We start from the raw sequence: 21,617 nt of genomic DNA, 5'->3' as shown, positions 1-21,617 counted from the left end.
AACACGTTTCTTTACAGCAGGCCAAGTCTGAAATCACAAGAGCCAACGCTGAATCAAAATGTACCCTGTCAAAGGCCAAAGGCCAGGAAGAAGAGCCCTATAGGCTCATGCTGCACCAAGTTCAGCACAGGTTTTGGTAAGCTAGACCCAGAGGGGCAGCTCCAACCCTGGAGATAGGCTGAATCATGCACTCCTGGTGGCACAAGGAAGAGTAGTTGTGAGCACAGATGAACTCGACAGTTTTCCACCTCTGCCTCCTCTGATCTCCCATCAGCCACAAAACTTTCTGTTTCACATCTGTATTTTTCTGGGAATGGCATGACACAAAGCAAAGACCCACAGTATTACAAGGTCATGAAAAAAAAGGCAACCCAAAAAAAAAAAAAAAAAGTACTGCCTGCTTGCTTGTTCCTCCATCTCACCACAGCCAAACATTAACAAATGACTGTTCCTTTGTAGATAGTTGACTGTTTCCAGCCCTGACATGTGCAATCACTTTCTGGTGTCCCACCCGACAAAGCACAGTGTGAAAGGATGTACACATGAAAGCTAGGGTAAATTCAAAAACATCAGGCCCAGGCTGCAAGGGAGCTGAATTCAATATCAGCAAAACATACAGGAAAGGACAATGTATAATGGAAGTGGAGGGGAACAGAAGGGAGGGTGCACAGGGGGAGGGGATAACATAAACATTCACGCATGAAAATATCAGATGATTCGTGTTGCACAGTGACTTGAATTCAAAGTATTTATGTGGTCATTTCCATTTCTTTTCCCAAGGGGGTGCTGGGACTGGCATGGCTGTCAGAGTAGTGTGAGAAGATGCCAGCACAGGCAAGCAGTTTCCAAGGCAGAACTACAGCAATGCCTGATATTGTATTAATGTGAGTGCTGGCCATCTGGCCATTAGGAACAAGCTGCTGCCAGGGTGTCTCTCTTTTTCCATCTCATTTCAGAAGCTCTGGAGCCTGGGACTGAGACCCCTAGGGAGATTCTGGCTAAAGATCATTCCAGCATCCACTCAGATGTTGTAGAGAAAGGGCCAGAGAGCTGATAAGGCAGGAGAATGTGCTCACACCCACACAGGGAAAAAAAAACCCAACAGAGAATAACACTGAATGGGGGGGGTTAAAGATAGAAAGAAAATGCGAGCAGATGAACAAGGGAATGGTTTAAACAAATAAGAGGGAGGAAGCAGGAAAAGGAAAAGAAAAATAAGAGGCACAGCACTTACTCAAAGGAGCCTTTAAAGGAGGAGAGAGGAACAGAGAAGAAAAGGAATAGAAAGGGTTCAATAAGGAGAAATGGCTATCATTAAAGGCACAGGGGCTATGAAAGGACTACTAGCACAATGCACCTTTTTGGATTTTAACTACTCAGAACTAAAGTAAGGGCTTTCAGTCTGCCCTCTTGAATAGTACCTTGTCCCAGGAGCCTGCAGCAGCCGGTGCTTGGGTTAACGGATTAGGGAGTGTAGGCAAAGGTGCCAGAACTTTTTCCTGACAAAATAAATGCTCTTCCTTATGCTTGTTTATCTACTTTTTAACCACCATTGGAGATACTTAGATTGCAAATATTTCAGTGTGTAGAAAGACAAGTACAAAGTTGATAGTCACTATTTTATATCAGTATAGTTTTATATCAGTATAGAAGATTGCATTCCTGGAAATGTCAGCAGCTTTACTTGATTGGTGTTAAATCATTCAGAGAGAGAGAAAGAGAGAAAGAAAGAGAGAGAGAGAGAGAGAAAGAGAAAGAGAGAAAGAGAGAGAGAGAGAGAAAGAGTGAAAGAAAGAAAAAGAAAGAAAGAAAAGAAAGAAAGAAAGAAAGAAAGAAAGAAAGAAAGAAAGAAAGAAAGAAAGAAAGAAAGAAAGAAAGAAAGAAAGAAAGAAAGAAAGAAAGAAAGAGAAAGAAAGAGAGAAAGAAAGAAAGAAAGAAAGAAAGAAAGAAAGAAAGAAAGAAAGAAAGAAAGAAAGAAAGAAAGAAAGAAAGAAAGAAAGAAAGAAAGAAAAAGAAAGAAAGAAAGAACATCACCCAGCAGAATAAATCTTGGAAAATGGGCAAGAAACTGTCATGGAAGACCAAGAGCACTAAAATGACAACCTGTGAAACCTCACTTCCTGCAAAAACTGCTCAAGAACCAGCATTACAGTGTAATTTCCTGAGTAAATTACTGAAAAGTAGGCATCATGTGCAGCTCTTACTTCTGTTGCTATCATTACAACACTACTATTATTTTGGTCCAAGTGGACCTGCAGGCGGGACTGAAGTCTGACAAGAGGATCCCTTCTGAGATTTCACATGCTTCTTCATTTTACTTAACATCTGCCTGATCTGTCTCTGGCATTCAAAGGATTGTCTTCAAAAAGATGCTTCTTGCATGAAAACTGTGGTGTTAACTCCACACAGAGGAGCCTAAGTCCATCTGTAGATCATGCCAGCCTTGGAGGAGGGGCAAGCTGAACTCCACTGTGACACAAAGGACATCCAAGTCTCAGCGGTGAGTCTGGTATGGGTCTCACAGTTTGGGGTTATCAGTAGTTCCAGAGGACATGGATTACAAGAGAGGGGAGCTGGGAGGAGAAGGTTTTTCATTGACATGAGGTCTCCCATATCAGGAGAGCCACTGCAGAAGTGGTTCTCTGGGGCCTCTGGATTAATCTGGTTGACAAAGCAACCCAGAGCCCAAGTATCTATTTCCCAGTGGAGTTAAAGATGAAAAAATCAAGGTGTTCTCTGTAGATCACATGGAGAAGTACAATTTTTCCCCACTTCTGAGAAGCCTGCAAACATTACTGATTCCCCAGGGAGGTGACGTGGGGCACAGCCTGTCCTGGACTAGGAGAATAGGGGATCCCTGCATTGTTCAGAGAGGTAACCCTCAGCAGGTTTTCTTGGGGCACCACCTGCACAGGTTCACTCCTGGTACTTCTGCTCTTTTTCAGGGCAGGAGGCAGCCACTACTGCTCTGTGGCAGCAGTCACGCAGCTGGGGCACAGATACAGCTACTGGTTTTGGCAGAAGCACATCATGCTCTTGCAGCTGTGGAGATGTCTCACCTCATCTGCTTGAGATGGTGGAGAGAAGTAGCACAGGAATGAGAAGTGAGATGGAGACAAAACTCTGGAAAATCAGAGCAGGATACCGCCAGCACCGCCAAAACGGGAGTTTGCAATGGCCTTTTCACAGAGGAACCTCAGAAATTATCATAAAACTGTTGTCAGTGTGGTTCTTGGCTGGACAGAGAAGAAATGACATAGAAATAAATTAGAAAGTTTCCCACAGTGTCAGTTAGATGAGGTTCACAGCACAGGAGAAAGCTGAAGATCATTCTGCAGGAAAGAACAAACATTTACATCACAAGTAGTGTTGAGCCCAGCTTTACAATATTTACAACCTATGATTACGATATTCTCTGGTTAGGAGAACAACTAGCAACAGTGGATTACATACATTGTTTGGGATTTGATTTTGAACTGTCCTGTGAAGGCAGAAAAACTATGAAGGACTTAATATTCAGAAATAATATAATTCACACTCCAGAAAGATCAAATCCTAATGCAAACATTTGAAAATAAATATGACTTTTTTCATAATATGCACTTTAACATTGGAACCTAACCTTGGCATGTCCTGAAAGACCAAGTTCTTCCAAAACGAAAGGTTCTTGTTACCTTTCAGGACCAGTCCTCAGTCTCTTCTAAATATGGGACTTTCTTCCCTTTTTAGGCTTATTTTTGTTTTTAACCAAGAGCCAATTAGACAGATTTTGAATAAGGCTGGAGGACTTTTTGTTCAAATGAGAAAATTTTAGTCCCTTGAAGTGTAATGGGTTTTCAATAGAAATCCTCTCCTGCTGTGCATTGATCAGCTATTGATTGGTGAGGGTTTAAACTAAATTATCACTGCCAAATAAAAGACTTTCAGGATGAAGGAATGGAGCTGAGCACAGTATTATATGAAAAGTAAGCCAATCCTTTGTGATGGAATCGAAAGGCCCTGGTCACTCTTGAAGAAAAAAAATGTTAATTGAAAAATTCCTTAAATAGGTAACAGCTCCGAAAGTCTGCTTTACATAAAAGATATGAAATCACAATCAGCCGACAGAGAAAAAAGAATCCTGCAGCTCAAGTGGTTTTTCTCTCTAAATGGTGCTGATTACTTTCCCATTCATGGATGACATGGAGTGATGGAAATTAGTCATTTCATAAGAAAGGACTAATGACAGCTGAACTTGTGGGCACTGGGGGCAGTTTGACGATTGGCTCCTCGAGACAGAAAGTTAAAACAAAAGAACTTCCTATTGGGTGGAAAGATTTATCCCAAAACTGGCAGGAAAACAAATACACAAGCTTGGTCAGGCTTCAGATGATCTGGGTTTTAATTTTGCTTTCACCAGCAATCACAGGAGTTTCAAAGTTTGTGGAAAGAGCAAGGGAAAAGAATTGTGTTGACTACACACAATTGGCTATTAAAAAAAACTTCTCAAACAAGCCATTTTCTTTCAATTTGAAAATTAGAAGAATGGATCTTGCTGATTGTCTGAGACAGGTGTGGGAGGTCAGAGCTTCATCCAGCTGTTAGAACTTCAATCAAAGACGTGATCTATAGAGGCACTAAAAAGCTTTTGGTAACTTCTGTATAAGTTAAAAAGGAAGGTCGGTATTCTTAAAGAAAGGCCAGATCTTTGAGGAGGTAACTCTAGACACCTGTATCTCAACATGGATTGCACTCTGCCAGAGTCACAGAGCATTGCAGTCGCTCCAAAGTCTCCAAAGCTGCATCCCCATACTCTCCATGGAGCATGGACATGTCTTGTCTTGCCCACGTCCTTGGCTACATTAATCTCTGTCTCTATGCTGCAAAACCCAACAGCACCACCCTGAACACGTCTCTGCATTCTCTGCTGGGAAATGTCTTTGTTGCAAGCCCCTAGTATGTCTTTTTTATGGGCCAGGTGGCATGTACATAATACTGAGTATCTTTCTTATCTTGTCAAAAGGTAATGGATCATCTAGCCAACACATTTAAACATGCCATTTTATTACAAGCACAGATACTTCAGGAGAATAAATCTGTAGCCCAATTTATAGAATTTCAGTACCTCGAAGTCTGGGATTCAGGACAATCTTTTTCCCATTTCTGAACAGCTGGCTCCACAACTCAATGTGGATACCAAAACACCATCATTCAAATTCATATTTACAGGGCTCTGTAGTGTCTGGCTTAGGGATTAGGTTAGTATGTTATTCATACCTCTGGAAAAGTCTGGTTTAGACGCCACAAAAATTCACTTTCAGTCTGGCACTTTGTACAACAAAGTTACGTGCATTTCAAAATTTCAAAGGTGTCAGAGCCAAGATGGTTGCTTGGTTCTTTCAGTCAGAGGAACCATATCTACCTAGTGAAAGTTTATTTGATTATGTTGCTCTGTAGACATTTAGCTGCTGGTAGTTGTAAACTCAGTACTTGCCCAGATTGTGATACAAATATTTCCTGCAATAAGATCCAGTAGAAGCTTGCCCTATAGCAGGATATCACAACAGTAACAGAATAAATACTTCTCTTTCATAACTCTTCCAGTATCAGAAATATATTGATCAAAGCCAGAGCCTTCAAAAGAATGATAAAATATGTCATAAACCCCTCAATATTGTAGTGTAGATACTTTGAATGTTAATGTCTCAGAAGAGCCCTATCATTCATAAAAAAAGACTGGAGAGCACTCATGTAGGTAATCTCTTTAACCATAAAGGTCTCTGCTGCTTTTTTATTTATTTTACTCATTAATATCCCAAAACTGTGAATTTCATTGTGCATCAGGAGAGCACAAGCTGTGCTTTAGGAAAGCATGCATTCCACCAGGCTTGAGAGAAAGGTAACTGGAAAAATGTAATCTTTTCTGAAAAACATGAGGTCAAACTAAGTTTTCTAGTTGTCCCATTTGGTCCACAGCTCTGTGAAATGATTTAGCATAAAACAATCATTCCCTTCTGCTAATTTTACACCCTCTGACTTTTAATGGAGACAATTCATTTTCATGTACTCTTTGTGCTAAAGTAGGAAATTACATCTATCTCCAGTGCAATCTCCCATTGAAAACACAGATTTCCCTCATTTTTAGTTAAGCAATTACAACAGAAGAGTATGTTGGATAATGAAAGCTCAGGTTTTTTTACCCTTCCAGTAGTGATGAGTCACCTGGCCTTAGTAGGAGTAGACCCTGAGGTAAATGAATCTGATGATGCTGAAGACAGCACTCTGGGAGAAGGAAAACATATGAAAAGGAGATTGCAAATATTTTCTTTGCCAGCTGGGCACAAAATATCTTCTTAATTCTTGCTCATCTCAGCATAATTATGCAACAGACAAATAAATAAATTAAATAGTACCTCCCTAATCTCCAATCTAACCCCAGTATGGATACAATGAATTTTAGAATTGGAACTAAAAGAAAAACCTCTAATGAGGATGCAGAACTTTATCATCCACATAGCAAATATTGAGCAAATCATGTCAAGATAAATCTGATGGTTTTATTGGGGGACCTGATTTGACCCACAACTCATTGCCAGATACCTTGTTATGTCTCTAGGGAGTCAATACTTTGGCTGGCCAGGAAGGTCCACTGGGCTGGAAAGTCAGGGTGCTGGAGCAATGCTGGGTGTCTTCCCAGAACATTCTACACAAGCCTGGGGCCAGAGTTCAAAAAAAGAAACTCAGTAAAGGGAAGTCAAGTCTCACCTCTCCTGCACCTTGCATTTCAGAACCTACATTTTATGTGTCAAAGTTTCAGATTACACCTCACTGTCAGACTTTGGCAACTGACACAACATGCCTACTGGGCATGTTTTTCAGACTCCAGGAACTCACTGGGCAAATGAAAAATAATTTGTTTAACCATCCACACTACTCCTTTGATGCGGGTATAATGAAAATGTCAATTTCACAACAGAGAAAACTGAGGAATGGAAAAAATATCACCTACCTAAGGTGAGGAAACCAGCATCACAGACAACGCTAGAATGCAGATCCTCTAATTACTGGACTGTGTTCTTCTAATTGCCAAATGAACCCACAACCCTAGCACTGGAATGATTATACCATCATCACCATCCTGTTTACTCAACAATCCAGTATTAGAGCAATGACTGGGAGAAAATACACTTTGGTTTTGTAAAATTATCTCAGAGGTTTGACAAGTCCTCACACAGAGACCTGTAACAAGTTCAAACCACTCTTAAAACTAAAATCTGAAACAAGCTTCTGAAAAAGAATCTGTGTCACTTTCTGAAATGAACTGTTCATTTACATTCCTTTAATGATCTGACTGTAATGAACCCAATGCACTGAGCAACCCATGCAAGAAAGCTCATTTACACTTCCAACTTTGTTTTTCCAAGAGAGCTGTATTATTTACCTCCTCATTTCCTTTGGAGCATTTACGACGGGAGCTATAAGCTAAATGTTTCGAGCAATACATGGAAGATGAAAGGTGACTAAATATATTCAAGCGGGTAATAAACAGAGAGCATTTGTAGGTGAAAACAACCAGCTTGGCATGAGAGAGAGGGAGAGAGGGATAGAGGGAGAGAGGGGGAGGGGGAGAGTGAGTGAGAGAGAGAGAAAGAGAGAGAGAGAGATAATGCAGTGGGTTTAATAGGAGGCTTTTAACGTTTCCTGTTCGGGATTGGCTGGCTTATTAATGATTTAAGCACAAATTGAATTAACCAAATATTGAACATATGTTCTTTTAAACTCTCTTAAATCTACCAGAGCCTTGCACGAGAGAGCTATGCGGCCATGCTGTTCAAGAGGGGGGAGGATGACAAGGGGGTATTGAGGGTGACTGGGTAAGTAAAACATAACCTGAAGGTGGTCAATTTAATGCTGTGTTAGTGGCCTGAACTTTCAGTTCCCAAAGGGAAAGGATGATTAATGCCACTACCAAATGTATACCCATACCTGACCCTGATCTCATCAAATCCTGCTGCCACCATCTGCTGTTTTTAATTCCTCTGCAATATTTGTATTTGCTACCTCCCTCCTACAAAGAGAGGGAGAAAAAAAAATGTTCCCTGCTTATGAATGGTGTGATCTGGTTGTACTGGCTGAACGCTGGCCAGGAGGCATCTGTTGCTTATAGTCCTGACAGCATCTGCTACTATTTCTCACTTTTCCCAGCATGCTGTGAGATATGGTTTCTCCCAAAGGTGGCCTTTGTATGCACCATTGTCAATTCCATCATTGTCTGCCACAGCCTGTTCCCACGATGCAATGGTAGTTATTACCATGCTGCAAAACCTTTTCTTGCAGGCTATCTGTAATCTAAGATATTGTGTGATTGAGTTATGCAGTTAACCTTTTCCTATGCATCAAAACATTAAAATAAAAAGAAACAGGCTGGACCATTTTTGGTAGAAAAAGCTTCAGAGTTTGCAATGGATGGGAAAATTAAGCAGATTTTTTTGTTGTTTTTTTAGGTTGTTTTGGTTTGGGGAATTTTTTTTTTTTTTTTCTGCTTTTAAAATAGTGACAGTTTGGCATTAAGTCAAGGTTTAAAAACAAATAAAGATACAAAAAGCAAAAAAATGTCCCAACTAGCAGTTTTAATTCCTTTAAAAATACTATAAAGGATGCATTGTTTTTTCTCCTGATTCCTGATACGGCTATTAAGCATTGTAACCAAATGTGTGTGAATGCTATTATTTATGTGTCTGATCTTTAAATACCCTCTGCTAGTGGGATACAGGCTGAGGCTTCTGATGGACATAGGCGTCCCAAGCTGTCATCTTGCCTTGTCCTTCTGTCAAACAGTTAGTGTGTCAAGCACTTCTCCTGGGAACTTTTAGAGTACAAGCCTGGAAGCGCAGAACGGTCCCGTCTCCAGAGAGCCACTTTTAACTCACTACAATATCCTTGGTGTCAGCTCAGAATAGCCCACTATGGGGCAAGGAGAAAGAAAGCGCAACAGATGTTACGAGTAAAACCATGTTTACAATTCAGTCAAATTATTGCCCTTATGTACCTTCTGACCAAAACCCACTTAAAAGACAGCCAGGTTCCTAGCGGTTGGATTTTTTAAGTCAGTTCTGTTCATACAAATCTTCACATAGAGAACCGGTGCTATTAAAAGAGACATCACACCTCTCATATGAATGCCCCTCTCCCATTTCCCCCGAATCATCTGTTAACACTGTGGACTTTCAACTAATATAGTTATCACCTACATCTGTATTTTTGGCAATTTCTATATCCACAGAACCTTTGTAAATATCTCTCCCTATAATACATAGATCACAAGTGATATCTCGCCAAATGTATTCAGGCATCTCTTATTGTCTTTTTTTCCTCTTCAACTTTTCATTAATTTGGAGCTACTAACTACACATAAAATCATACTTAATCCCTTTTAAAATTTCTTAGGAGTTAAAGCAACCAAGGTAGCTGACTCTGGAAGTAGTACTGATAACTAGCTGAATTTTTAAAACCATTCTAGTGCTGACTAAAATCCTGGAGAGAGGGAAGGGAAAAAACAACTATGGTATTTGTGAAGAAGACTTTTAAAATCAAGCCCCCCACTCCCCAAATCATCATCCCTCCTTCCACCTAGTCTCAAGGAACTGTCAGGCAGTGCAATACAGCACATGGTGACAAAACAAGTATCACAGAAGCATTTACAAGACTGCATTTGGCTACTGTTTCTCTTAGTCTCATTAGTATTATTTTTTAATCTCTATTGCATTTTTGAGTGGAAAAATACTGAGAAAAGGAAAAAATTGTAGGATTTAATATCTCTGTGATTCCTATTTTAAATGGGGACTTCTGCTATTTTAATAGTGTTTTTATACTGCCAGCACAAGTAAGGCCAAGTGCAGTAACAGCATGGAAGGAAGGTGAACAAGTACGGTACAGACATACTACTCTCTTTAGCACCAGATCACCTTGCCTTCACACATTTGCAAGTTATTTAACATCCATTTTCAGTTTTACCATAAATTTAAATAAGGACTTCTGATTTAAAACTGCTTTGTGTTCTCTCTGAGCATGTAACAAGTTTAGAGAGAATAAGGGCACTTTACAGTTTAAGCCAGGTATGATGTTAGACAACAGATCTGCTGAGTTGTTACTGGTTAAGACCATTTAAAATACATTGCTGAATTCATGATCAAGGTCCTCTCTGCAGTCTGAAACCCTTTTTCCATAGGCAACAGAAAACAGAAAAACGTGTCTGGGTAACTCCCTTGCAGCTTTTCTACCACTAAAATGATATGAGCTTGGGGAAGCACAGACCCCCTAGACTTAGTATCTAGTCTCCATAATGGCTACAAAATCTGAGCAATGGAGAAATTCACTAGTTCTTTTTAAAAATGGAGGATGAAAAAGAGTGTGTGTGAAGGAATTCAGATGTACAAACTGTATATGATCCACTTTTATAAAACTTTATATCCACAGGCTAAAAGCAATAAAATTATCTTAGCAGCCAGAAAATATGCCTTATGACATTGAGCAGGATTATAACATACAAATGCTCCAAACGATAGACTTGAAGCTACAGATTCTTCCCAGGTTGGCTGCGAGGGCTAAGTTGCTGCAAACCTACCATCCACCATTCCCGAGTCTGTAAGTCCCTGAGGCACCACTGCATCCTTTGCTACAGCCATTAAGATACAGGATCCTTTACTGACAACTTTTTTTTGCAGGAGAACCTGTGTGTTTATTATTTCCTGTAACAAGGTGAACCAAGCTAAGACCTGTCATGAAGGGCACCATGACCTTCCCAAGATCTTCAGTAAAACAGCAAATCCCAGATGTGATGTGAGGAGGCATATAAGCGCTTATTTCAACAGAAAGAGATTTGCACCCTGTTGGCATAATATGGCTTCAATAAGACCCACTGGGTATTTTTTCCAGCTTCGGGCCAACCATACGGACTGCGATGCTTTTCATTTTCACCGCTCTCTGCTGGCGGCCTGGCTGGAGCCCGCACGTGGCTCCTGTGAGAGGTGCCAGCCAGGGGCACAAGCCCCACCTGAACCAGCGCCAGTCCGGCTGCCAGCAGCTCCCCCGAGTGAACCGCAGCACTGGCTCCTTTACAGAAAAGCCTGCGCATAAATGTTTTCGCGTGTCAGGAAACACTGCGGCAGTTACTTTTTTTCCCTGTTATTCCAGCAGCAGGAACAAGAATGGACAAAATTCCTCTTAGGATGGGTGCGCAGGGTATTTAGGTGAGGAGCTGTTGCCTCTCCTGCTCCCTGCAGCACTAGTGCCAGCAGCTCCGTTTGCAAACTGGAAAAGGGCCCTGCTGTGTGCGGGCAGGTCTGGATGGCGAGCGAGAGCCGCTGGCCGCCCCTGCTCACCCACCCTGTTTTGGGTGGGTTTAGCCAAGCGGCTCCAGCTCCCGCCCCCCAAAGAGCTGGAAGTACAGCACAGCGGCGGCGGGAGAGGCCTGTCCTGGGTGGGGAAGGGTCAGAAGGGGAGCGGATCTCGGCTGATCGCCCCCCGGCAGCGGCCGCCCGGGCGCTCGCCTCGGCTCTCCGGAGCACAGGCGACCCTCCTTCCCTCCGCCCGTGAGGCGTGAGCCGCCGCTGCAGCAGCAGGGCCGGCCGCGACCCTTCCTCCAGCCTGCTCTGGCCTTTGCCGGCCTTCCTTCCCCGGCCTGCTCTGGCCTTTGCCGGCCTTCCCTGGCCTCTCGCCGGCCTTCCCTGGCCTCTCGCCGGCCTTCCTTCCCCGGCAACAGCGGGCGGCAGCCAATGGGGCCGGGCGGGTCAGGGCGGCGGCGGCGGCGCGGGCCTTTGTGCGGGGTGGCAGGTGACCACGGCGGGGGAACAAAGCGGGGTCAGGGCGGGAGCCGGGTCCCTTTTCTCAGGCCCATGTTCTCCACTCCTCACAATCTGTCTGAATTTAACTTAGCATTGAGGGCCCTGCCTGTAGAAAACAGCTTTATGTCGACTAATCCAGGCAGAAGTAAGGGTAGACACAGAGACAGGTTTGAAGGCGGGGACGTGGCTATTCTGGTGCCTTTTTTTCTTTTTTTTTTTTTTTTTTTAACTCCCCCTCCCTTCTCCACTGCCTCCAGTGAAAAGTTTTCTGAACCAAAAAAAAAAAAAAAAATGGTGACAAGATTAATCAGCCCGTGGAGCTGAAACACATGCTTGACTTAAACAACCTCTTTGCTGTTATTAACAACTGCTCCAGCATTTCTCTTGTTATGCTAATGGTACAGATTAGAGTAAAATCTATTCCTTCTTTGCTGAACAGGCCAATTGATAGAGGCTGATCTATTTTCCTCCCTGTTTAATTCTTTTTTTCGCCAGGCACAAGTGTTTGCAGCAGCAAGAACAACAGAACATGAAAAAAAAATTCTAAAAAGTAAAACTGCACACAAGAGTGACTAGGCCCCACATTCACTAAAATCATTAATAAATACAAATCTATATCTTTCTCCAATATGCCCTGAAAATAATGTCTGAGTGTTGTAAGATACTGACCACAAAAGACAGGAAATTGAACATCATGCCTGATGTCCTGCCTTCACCTCATTCATTTTTTTTAACTTGCAGACAAGGAGTGCCTGCTAAAGGAGATGGCTTTGATTAGTTTCAATACATTCCTTGGATGAAATACGAAGGAGAAGGGATTGTTGCTGGCTAGTCCTGGAGAGGGCAGCTTGACTCAACACCACACCATGTGCTGGGAGACAGTCCTGCTGCCAGCATAGGTAGTAAGGCCATTTGCTCTATGGCATCAAGGAGAGCAGGGAGGGGACTGCGGGTCAGTCTGGCCTTGGTGGTTTGTGCCTCCTGTTAGCTTGGGCCTGACCCTAAGTGCTCTTTAGTTTTGCAGTGTTTTCCCCCACAGCTTTTTTGTAACCAAAGCCTGGGCTCTGCATCACAAGTAACGGCAAACATGACATTGCAATCTATGAGTCTACAGGACAGTAAATATTTAAAAGCCTAGTATGTCTGACATGTCAGAGAGGAGCATTCAGCACATAATAGCTGCTGAATTAGAATGTCTGCACTATCAACTTCCATTAGCAGCATGTGTATGGTATTTATATTAAACCCTTTATCACTTCCTCTGGATTTGAATTGTTCCTATCTAAATAAGTGGAAATATCATCACCCTGGCATAATCCTAAATCAACTTAAATCAGTGAGAATCCTCCCACTGATCTTGCTCATTTTCTAGATTTTGCGTACCACTGTATGCAGTATATCTGTGTACGGTCACTGCCAAAAGGTTAACATCTGCTGCTGCCTACCTCCTTCTTCAACCCAGCCAGACCCAGTCACAGCTGGTAGATACTGTAAACTTGCTCAGTTTCAACATTCCATTGCTTCAATGAGTCCATCCACTTGTGATGCCTAAGGCTGATCTGCCTGGGTCCAAAGACATTGAAGACATTCCTAGGCCAAGCGTAGATTTGGAGGTCTGCATTTGGCTAGCGCTAAATTTGATCCGACAGATTTCATATTTGCACAGAGTCAAAGACCACAGGGATTTTTAGATCATCTGCTCTGACTTTCTGTGTACCATATGCCATCATATTTTTTCCCAGTTATTCCCATATTGAGCCTAATTACCTGTACTTGATTAAAACAGATCACCCATCCTGCTTTAATGAGTAGAAATTAAAAAAAAAAAAAAAAAAAAAAGAAAGAAACTGCTACCTCCTGTGGTAGTTTGTGCCAGTATTTTAATTACTTTAAGTTTGAAAAACATGTACCTAATTTCTTATTTAAGTGTGCCTTGCTTCCATATTCATTTTTGCCTGATTTGGCCTTCCTGAACCTGAGACTTTTTCACCTTGTAAAATTATTTCTTTGCAAACTTGTGCCTATATTTAATTTTTTTTTTACAATATAAACTGGTTGAACCCTTAAGGTGTTCAGTGAAAGCTGTTTCCTTGATCTTTCTTGGCTGTTTAAAGTGAGGATTGACTGCTGTCACTTGCAAATCCTGTGCAGGCACCCAAGGACTCTTTTGACCCCTTTGCCATAGCTCAAGCAGCTTGCCCACTGTAAGTGCCATCCCTTTCCAAAATAGTCATATTTCAGGAGGCAAACCCACTTTTTCCAGGAGTGGCTCACCTATTTTATCCTAAGTATGCACTATTTTGGAGTTTGAAAGATGTTTTGTTTATCTGACATACGATCACATTGCTCCACATGAACTGCTGTGTTCTCAAGCATTCCACTAATCTTTTATGTAAATTTGAATTTAGAAGGGCAGTTTTTTACTCCAAGATAAGCAGGATTAGGCTTGCATCTGGCTGTTGTCAAGCACACTAGGAATAATCTTATTGAAAGATAATTATGCAGGGACACCTTCTTTTCCATACACACACACACCAATGTCTAGCTATTGATCTGTTTATAATATGATCTATTGCAATATTTTAAAGGACTTCAGTCTTATTTTGTGTCCCATAGCATCAGTGCTGTATGAAGTATACTTTATTTCCATAGTTATCTTAAAAAGTTGAACTTCAAATCTCATTGAAGGAGTTGGCAGTTATCTGGCAAGTTCAACTTTCTTTGGTGTCATTAATCTAAAAAATATTTCCATCATCTAATTCCTTATTGATTAAAATCTTTACTAGTCCAAGCATTATTCACCTCAGATAAATGGTAGGTTAATTGGGTCGCTGTTTCTTGAATCATCCTACTTGCTCTCTTTGAATGTTTTGCACTCTTTGCAGCTGGAGTATCTGGCTCTGAGGTGGAATTAAACTGAATGTCAACAAAGTGAGGATTTCATCAGTCAGTGGTTTCTGAATTTCTGTGTGTAAGTTACTGATCCCTAATGTTTCATACATGACTACGGCCGAAAGATGTTGCCTTATTTTTCTTCCAGTAACTCAGTGTCTGAAAGATACTTCTATAAAAAATAGGAGTATATCAAGAAAAGGAAAAAAAAAAGCTGTGAAATATCTATTTTTCCACATCTGAATAATTAATTTTTGTAATTTTCATCTCTTAATATTTATCATATCAATAGGATTTCTTTTGTTCCTACTGTAGTTTAAAAAATTGTGTTCATTGTCTTTAGCAATTCCAGATAGCAATTTACTAAACCTTAGTTTTCCCTTATCAATTTTCTACATTTTGTCCCTTATTTTATCCTTTAGAGGAAGCTATTGAGTTTTAAGAAGTCACTATATTGTTCAGCACTTATGCCTCTTACAGCAAAAAACATAGTATTATAAAAAGGGATGGAGACAACTATTCGTGCAAATCAATGAGGAAAGAGCAAAAGTGGCTATAGTTGTATATGTTAGTTATATAATAATATTTGCTGTTAATTATTATTATACATAATTTTTATTTCTCATGCTTCAGCCAGACACAGTGAACTTCCTGTCATAGCAAGTAGGCAGGAAACAAAACTGCCATTTCCATTTACCAGCCTTCACACAATTTGCTTTGGTCAACATACCATGCAATCCCTGGTTTACCCAAAAATAGCTTGTAGACAGAATCTGTGCCTAAAAATAAGTCAGCAAGGGAACTAAACACAATAATGAAGAGACTTTGGTGCTATGTGTACATTTTCCAAAAACTTGCACAATATCTAGCAATAAACACTTTTTGAAACCTGAACTACTCCATCATTAGTTGTGTATGCACTGCCTCCTGTGTTGTTTATGTTTCTGTAGCATTAGAGTCCTATTTGTGGACCCATTCTATTTAGGCATAGCACTCTGTTGAACAATACCAGATTTTGTGGTCTTGCAAACCAGCTGCTGGTTGGAGAAGAAGTAATGCAGAGTTGGGAGACTTTCTCAGTGTGGAAGTTATCAGGCTTTCTGGATCAGAGACCTGTGACAGCCATTCACATTTCTGTCTGAGATAACCTTAAACATTCATCTTTTAGCTCTGCACTCCAATGGGAATATTGTTTCATAAACTAGCTCCTTGGACAGCTGATGGTGTACCGCACTCAGGCTGGAAAACAACTGATTAGGCAGTATTTCATAAAAGCTCCAGGGGACAGAGTTTTTGAAATGAATCAGAACATAATAAAGAAATGCCTAGACTCTGCATCACTGTCTTAGGGTTTGGCTGCAAAAACCTTTGTAGGCTGATACAAGCTCGCCCTGCCCACACTCCAGGGAAGCACAAACGCTTTCCACCTTAGTCAAAACCAAGGAAACTTTGTTCTAGCAGCCTGTATTAGTGCTGCATGGATCCAAGGTGGTTTCTTCTGCATCTCAACAGGACTTCCTAGCAAAGGCTCAGCATCCTTTTAGCCACAGATTTCAGTTTGGAGCTGCCATGGGCCCAGTTACCTCATTGAACAAGCAGAGTATCACACAGCACCATATGAAAAGGTATTCTGTATAGTCCTGTGTGCACAAGAGATGGGCGAAACCCACTCAAAAGTCCATTGCATAAGACCTCTGCAAAAAATATTGCTGTACTATTGATAAGAAAAAAATCTTTTTTCTAGAACTTGCTGTAGTTAGACAAAACCAGGTCAAAATCTTGTAATCTGGAAGTGACTTCTCCAGGAAAGAGGCAAAAATATCTAGTCTAGCAGTTTTTCAAGGGCAGAATAGTGTTCTTCCCAAGAAAAACAACTGGTAAAGCCACAGGTACCAGCCCCATGCCAGGACTGTGTCAGACTGCAGTTGTTTTACTCTCTGAATGAATGATGCCACTGCTGTATTAATTTGGCTTGTATAAGATGTTCTGTTTATTTTCATAAATACCTGTAATTTTATAGTCTATCTTCTATATTATACATATCCACTGACATTACAGCAGGTATTGTCAGTGTGTGACAGTCCTGAACTTAGCTCACCACTGGTACTCTGTGCAAACTTGAGTCTAGCTGTTGAAGCAAGATATGCAGAAATTGGAGGGACCCCAAAGAAGATGAGAGAAGGCTGAATAATTTCAGCCTGTCACATTCAGAAAAGTCTGATTGGCACTAGGATACAAGTCTTCAATTATGGAAAAGGTCTCCATTAAAGAAGAGAATAACCTGCTCTCCTTATCCACAAGTCAGGAGCTTAGAAATTATAAAACAGACAGACATTAGAAAAACTTTCTGACAGTTGTGACAGTGAAGCACCCTGGATCACTAGGAGTGATTGCAGAATCTGTCACTAAAAGTCTGAAAGACGCAGATTGAAAATATTTCTCAAGAAGGGGGATGAGTCTGCCTTGGTGCTGTGCTGTGGACTTGAAGACCTCCCAGGGTACCTTCCAAGACTATTTTTTTGTGTTTACAGTACTACAGCCTGAATGTAAAGGGCTCACTCTCCATAAAAAAATAAAGAATTCTCCCTCTAAAGACCCAAAGACCAGTGTGTTAGCAAGCTCTAGCTTGTAAGTGCTAAAAGCTTCAGAATAATGGCTACTGCCTGCAGATTTCTGTGGGTTAAATGAAAGTGTCTGGAGAAATTAACTGCTGCCTATTCCAGGTTCTCAACCATCACCCATGTGCTGGAAATGCAACTGCAGACATGACAAAGAAGCAATTATCCTAACAAAATCAGTTATTACCAGTGATTCATATGGTAATGATGGTGGTGAGGATGATGATGGTACTGCTAAACTGTAGCAAGGATGATAATAACCAGTGTTTTATGGGATAGATTACAGGTTTAATCAAAATGAATAGTTTATCACAGATAATTAATTTTACAGGGGAATATGGTCCTAGAAAAATGCCTTGTTCTGAATGCCTGAAAATTACATTGATTTAAGTAGTGGGCTACCATATTTGCACTATTAATTTAGAAGAAGAGAGAATTTAGCATTTTTATGTAGATATTCTTTGCCAGCCTTAAAAAATGGGTATTAATGTCATGATCATGGCAAGGACAACCACTGCAGAGTTCTATATCTTTATTGGCATCACTTGTATAAGCTCTAAAATTTTACTTGAGTTCCATTATTTGTTTTGTACCTGACATCGAAAGAAAAAAAAAATATGCATGTGCTAATATAAAACTAGGATTGGTGAGCATCTTGTGAATTTCATAAGCAACAATTCAGGAGAATATTTGGGCTCCTATTATTACAGTGGGACTTAAGCACAGATGAGGGGGAAGGTGTCTCTAACAAATAATAAATGGAGAAGCTCCCAAACAGGCTATTATCACAAAAAAATTATTAAGCATATTCATTTCCCAGCATATGTTCTTTTTTAACAAAAAAAGGTTAGAAGCTTCATTTGTATGTTTTAGGGGGAGACTAAAGAACAAAAAATGAGAGAGAATGGGGTGATAAGATAAAATTAAAGAGTTGTCCATATTTTAAAAATTGATAGAGACATTTCAGTTCCAAGAGAACACTGCTTTATCCATCAAAAGAAGTAGGTCTGGGCTACTAGCATATGTTCTGTCCCATTCATTTTAATTTTTCCTTGTATAGTTTGCATGTTTAAATCTCTGTAAGACTGATTCTTGTTCATGCTTTTTTGTTGCTGTTGTTGATTTCAACTCATGCTCTGATTTACTTCACCAAGTACCCTCCAAATTCAAACAAGCTGCAGAAATGCTGAAATCAATACATGCCTCTTGAAGGATAGACATTTTTGTAACACAAAGGGGAGAATGACTAATAGATTACTGAAGCCTTAACAAAACCTCAACAGATCCCCATATGGTGCATTGCAATTAAAAGAGTAAAGGATGGATTTCTAATTTTTTGGGTGGAGGGAAAAAAAAAAAAAGAAAAGGAAGCATTTTGGACAAGAAAATGAGTGAGATGGAGACAGAAGTGATGTGTGACCATACACCAGATAGAAACCCTTCTTTGTGAGCCTTTCATCTCTGGGTCACTGGTTCCAATCGAGCCCAGGTCGATAGCGAACAAAAATCATTTTAATCTGATGGCTGTTTGCTGACCTATGTGAAGTGAACTGGTTGTGTCAGTCCACTTCCCAGCTGACAGCTCTCCCCATCATCAAGGCCATTGCTACAGGTGGCAGTAATTGGTACTTTTTTGAGGCCAGCTCAGCTAAAAGGCTGAAGAATTGAAAAATCAGTAGGGCTGAACCACCTCCTTCTCTTGCTCAGCTGCTCCCTCCAGGTGAGTGCTGGGGGAAGCTGGCACTGCTGTTGCCTGCACCACATCTGCTCTTTGAGCCAACAAAAGACTTCAGGGCAAAGGGGAGTCCTCTGAAGTGGTAAAGACCTCTTGTCAACACAGATCTTGGGGCAGCTGAGGGGTTGTAAGGCCCCAGGCCTGCAGTGCCCTGCGGGTGGATACCATTGTTTGTTGGTGGCCCCAGGAGAGGGCTGGTGTGAGCATGGGCCTCTGAAAGGACCCATCAGGCTATCAAGCCCAGTCCGCAGGGCCTAAGGGTCTATAGTTAAAATTCTGTCTGCTAAACAAGACCAAGGCCTAAGCCCAACTTTCACTGATGTGTGTGGAGGGACATTTGGGCTCACATGCAGATATGTCCAAAGAACTTTAATTAGCTTATATGAGAGGGGACCTGGCAAAGTGAGTTCAATCTAAGATTTTAAAATAATATAGGAAGAAATAAAATAGGAACTTTGAGAGCTTAATAAAAAACAATGCCCTAGAGAGGAGAGCTTTAATCTTTGATTTGATCAGTGTTTCTCTGAGCAGCTGATACCTCCCCTGTTGTGAGGAGATAAAGTATTAGGAAGAGGATATTATAAGGTGGACTTTAAAGTACACTGTAAGCCATAGCCACCTACCTTGTGTCCCTCAGATGCCTCCTGGGAATGTTGATTTTGACATGGGACATCAGAGATTCCAGGATGGTCTGGCTAACTGGGCCACCAAGAGGTGCTCCAAAGCCTGCCCACATGGTGCTGGCCAGTGATGTTTTCCACAAGGTAAATCTGTGCCTGCCCCACTGCAGACAAGAAGAAAAGCAGTGAAGGGTGTCAGAACTGCCAGCAATGCTGTCAAACCAAACCTCAAAAAGTGGAAAATGCACCTTGTAAGTATCTGCTTTCCCTTTCAGGGACAAATACAGAAACTTTAGAAGGGTAGTTCCCATCAGGCAATCTCCAAGTAGAAGGATCCATGCTGCTTGTGGATTACCTGACATCTGAATGAGCTACTCCCAACACTGCAGTTCACAAGAAGTTTGTGTGCTAGTACAGCTATGAGACATAGTTGCATGGGATATGGACAAAAAATGAAAGAGGCCTTAAGGAAGAATCTGTCTTTTGCACATTGAGCCTTGTGCAAGTCTTTACCATACGTGCTCCTCTCACATACATACAAATGTCCTTTTCAGCACCTACATCAAGCATCACTGTTCCTTGGCAGACTAGGTACTAAGGAATGTGGTACCTCAATTCTCAAAGTAGATTAAAAAAAAAATACATGGCTGTCCCTCATGTGGTGCCTTCCTGCGCTCTCGCAATTCCCTTTCCATCATCAGATGGACTGTGGCTAGAGGCAATCCATATGGAAGGCTGGAAGTGTTCCTCACAGGCATATATAATCTCTACTGCATTTCTCTAGAGCTGGAGAGATACATCTGCATGAAAGATATTCCTTTTCAGATTTCATTGGTGATCCCCCAGTTTGATTTGTCAAGAAAAGAAAACTCCTGGAAAATTTCAGCAACTTCAGCCTAGACATTAACGAACATGGTCTGCCAGCTAAGTTGTCTGTGCACACTGAATTCCCTTGGTAGCTCACAGTCTGAAGAGTTGGAATTCTTAGTGTTTCCAAAATCTAAAAGAAAGCTGTTGCTTGCCTGCTTGCTAAAAATATTCAGAAGGCCACAAGAGGAGGTAAAGATTGGTCTCACCTGATCCCGAGTCCATCTCTAGGCAGGAGGATGAAGAGCAACCACTTAGAGGACTGCAAGTCAAAGGTATATGTAATGACAACTGAGCTATCTGGGTTTTGGCTGAAGCGTTTACTTTCTAGGATCCTTTCTCAGTTCAAATGAAGTTAAGCTTACTTTACTGAGAGGTTTACCAGCAAGATAGGTGCAAGGTTAATTTTGCTGCCATGGATAGAGAGTTGGGATGAATGTCCTGCCATGGGCAAGGAAGTTAAATGGCAGAGCCACGATGTAGAGTTTGTAGGATGAGCCCATCTCCACAGTATGCTGTGGGATATAAGGTCTGTAATTCACAAAAGGGTGAGGAGTTATATTAAGAAGAATGTCATTCAGATACCATAAATGGATAAGCTAAAACATGCATTGTATGCTATATGTTAATCGTCATCTCCTGGACTACAAACCAGGAAAAAAAATTCAGGGACAGATAGAAACATCATCCAGATGTGAATTGCACCTGTGAGGTTTCTGACCTTCCTCTGAATAATTTGATCTACTCTTAAGTTAGATCAGTACTGGAATAAATAGGCTGCGAATGGCAGAATGCTGTTTCAGTTGGAAACAGAAATTTCCACAGCTGCTCAAACCTCTGGTCCATTTCATCTAGTATCCCAGCGGAGTCACCGGCACATGCTTCTTCAGAAGCTGTTACATGCCAGTAATAGACAGTTCTGTGAAGATACACCTGTTTTGAGCAGTTTATGTCTAAATATTGCAATATTGTCAGCTCTTCAAATTTGGGTGAGCCTCAGTGAATATTCATAACTTGTAAGCTATGGGGTTTAGGGCCCTGGAGTTTTACGGTAATTGGGAAT

The sequence above is a fragment of the Lonchura striata genome, chromosome 3 (assembly GCF_050655825.1).
Source record: "Lonchura striata isolate lonStrDom1 chromosome 3, ASM5065582v1, whole genome shotgun sequence".
NCBI classification, from domain to species: domain Eukaryota; kingdom Metazoa; phylum Chordata; class Aves; order Passeriformes; family Estrildidae; genus Lonchura; species Lonchura striata.
The sequence above is the reverse complement of the archived record's forward strand: the minus strand, read 5'-3'. Positions refer to the sequence as shown.